We start from the raw sequence: 3184 nt of genomic DNA, 5'->3' as shown, positions 1-3184 counted from the left end.
ATGCCTTATATGCTATGAGTCAGCTAGTCTATGAAGTGGCTACATGAGAACTAAAAACTATGTTCTCCATCAACACCATGGCCTCTCTGTTTTTGTAATTGTTTCATCTTAAATATCCCTTTTGAAAAATTCCAACCCACTTCAACTTACCTAAAGAGTGGGCTGAGATCAGATGTGGCCAAAGCTTTCTAAGCTTAGCATCTTGAAAAATCTAGAGAACTAGGGCACAAGAGAGGGAAACTTGGGGACATGTGTTAACATCAGTTCCATTCTATCCAGTGTTTGCTTTCCCACCAGTCCTTGAGAGCTGGCTGTATAGCTCTCTCATTGAATCCCATGATCCACATATACCTTGTGTGTCCTTTGGGGGGGGGGTAGAACTGGTAGAACCACCTCATTGTCATATCGTGGTCTCTCAAAGGATTGTGGAATCTCAAATATCAGAGTTGAGAGGGTCTGTAGAAATCAGCTACTTGAATGGCTTTCAACCCTGACTTAAACATCAAAATCTCCTGGAACGGAGGTGAACCTTTACCAAAATGCCAGTCTTCTTAGCCTTATTACCAGAAATTCATATTTAATTGGTCATGAGTGGAGCCCCAGGCACCAGTATTTTTTTTTTAATTCCCAGGTAATTCTAATGTGCAGTCAGAGTTGAGAAGCACTGATAGAGTCCAATCTTTTCATTGCATAGATGGGAAAACTCAGGCTTATAGAGGTGAAAAGACGTGTCAAAGATGTCATAACAAGTGAGTGAAATAGAGGATAAATCTTCTTATTCCTAATCCCATACTCTTTCTAGTGTTCCACACTGCTTCTCAATGTAGAAAGTGAGCACAGTTCTGAGTTCCCTCAAAGCATTACGCATATCTTGTTCTACATGGCATGATGCCTACCACTACCATTTCACTCAAACTTCTTCCAATACACCTCATATAACCCTACACTAAGAGAATGAATGCTTGGAGAAGTGTGGAGGAGTTGCTTCTTATGTGAAGTGAAATATCCTTGTGTCTGACCACCCCCAACCCGAAAGAGCCCTTAAAATCAGCACATTGGAAACTTTTCTTAAAAGGAGATAATTCTGGACATTTTAATCTGCTTTTTAACGAACATTTCCCTAAGTAATTAAGTATGGTTGCAAAGTCTATCTATTTGAAAATCTGATTTAATTAACTAATCCCACATTATTGTACACTTAGGTGCTTTCCTATTGTTTTGCTATTACAAACAGGGCCTCAATGAATACCAAACTATAAAAATACAAGTAATAATATTTTCAACTTCCAGATTGTCCTTATGAAAGATTGTACTGATTTTTTACCATCATGCCGAGTATGTAGAAATGACAAATTCCCCACATTCTGCCCAATACTTAGCTATCGGTCTTTGTAACTATTTACCAATCTGACAAAGGGAAAAAGGGCAACTTTTTAAAATTACATTTATTTTATTACTATCATTTCCCATGTCTTTAATGGCCATTTCTATTTTCCATAGTTTCCTTGTTCATGCCTTTTGCCGTTTGTGATAGGAAAATTTCTAAAATTAAAATTTCCAAGATTCTCAATCCTTGGTGTACCTGCCCTACATGAGAGTGGAATATGATGGGATAGTCACTCCCGGTTATGCTATATGACAAAGGTGATGAGATAGTCAATGTCATGATTATGTTTGTATAAAACTTTGAAATAGCATACTGAAAAAGGATTATCCTTCTTGCTTTGAAGAAGTAAGGTGTCATGTTATGAGAGGGCCACATGGCTTAGACCTGAGGGTGGCCTCTAGGAGCAGAGAGAAATCCTTCCCTCCTTAGTTGACAGCAAGACTATGGATACTTGTTTCTACAACCACAATGAAATAAATTCTGCCAGTATCTTCCATGAGCTTGGAAGATCTTGAGCTCCAGTGGAAGTAATATTCTGAGATCTCAAAATCTGTTATAAGAAGACTTGCAGCTTTCCTCTGGTTCTTATGCAATGCTCTCTTTTGAAACTCTTCTTCAAGAACCAGCCTATAGACTGTGAGAAGGCCAAGCCACATAGTTAGACAACATTCAGGCACTTCCAAACACAGCCTCAGTTGTAGCATCAACTGCCAGTCATACAAGTGAGCCATCTTGGACATTCCAACCCCACTGAGCTTCCAGCTGATTGACTCAATACCACATATATGAGAACTACACAGCTGATCCCAGAGAATTACGAGACATAATAAGAATAGTCATTGTCTTAAGCGACTAAGTTTTTTGTTGTTGTTATACATCAAAAGATAACAGGAAAAGAAATTGGCATTTCAATAGGTTCTAACCAATGCAGACATATACCCATTGGATTTGTTACACAATAAGAGATAACTAGAATATATATGAACACATTTAATCTTCTTAATAAACATACAGAATAAGTACTATTATTATCCCTATTTTACAAATAAGGAAAGAATATAAGAAATGTGTCCAAGATCACAGGGCTAATAAATGATTAAACCACAATTCAAATTCAGATATTTTGACTACAGAGTCCATATTTCTAACCAATATACTACATTGCTGCTTATTAACACAAATGAAAAAAATTCAAATACAATATTTGCAAATCAAGTCCAGCAGCATATTAAGAGAATAGTAGAGCATAACTTAGTGAGGTTTATTTCAGCAATGCAAGGACAGAATATTAGGAAGTCTATCTTTAACAGATTAAAGGAAAAAATATTATCATCTCAACAGATACGGAAAAAATGGTTGGCAAAAATCCCACATCCACTATTTCACAGAAAAAAATCTTGGCAATCTAACATTATAACAGAACTCTCATAAGCTGAAAAAAATGTCTTTCAAGAAACTTGCAGGAGCTCATTTTGGCAGTGCATACACTAGAATTGTAACTATACAGAGAAGATTATCATGGTCTTTGTGCAAGGATGATACACAAATTTGTGAAGCATTCCATATTTTTATACCCCATTCTTGGATTGGAAGAATCAACATTTTGAAAATGAATATGCCACCCAAAACAATTTACAGATTCAATAGAATCCCTATCAAATTACCAATGGCATTTTTCACAGAACTAGAAAAAGAAATTTTACATTTGTATGGAAATGCAAAAGACTGTAAATAGCCAAAGCAATCTTGAGATGGAAAGACTGAGTTGGTGGAATCAGGCTTCCTGACTTCAAGCTA

The 3184-nt window shown here is 36.5% G+C and overlaps 1 non-coding gene across 1 annotated transcript; it reads left to right on the top strand.

The window, feature by feature from the left end:
- The first annotated feature begins 2852 nt into the window (after positions 1-2852).
- Positions 2853-2957, top strand: LOC130842728 (U6 spliceosomal RNA). Its single transcript, XR_009050528.1, has one exon. It is a non-coding gene; the product is annotated as a U6 spliceosomal RNA (small nuclear RNA).
- Positions 2958-3184: the final 227 nt, after the last annotated feature.

This window comes from Hippopotamus amphibius, chromosome X (genome assembly GCF_030028045.1).
Source record: "Hippopotamus amphibius kiboko isolate mHipAmp2 chromosome X, mHipAmp2.hap2, whole genome shotgun sequence".
NCBI classification, from domain to species: Eukaryota; Metazoa; Chordata; class Mammalia; order Artiodactyla; family Hippopotamidae; genus Hippopotamus; species Hippopotamus amphibius.
The sequence above is the reverse complement of the archived record's forward strand: the minus strand, read 5'-3'. Positions and strand labels throughout refer to the sequence as shown.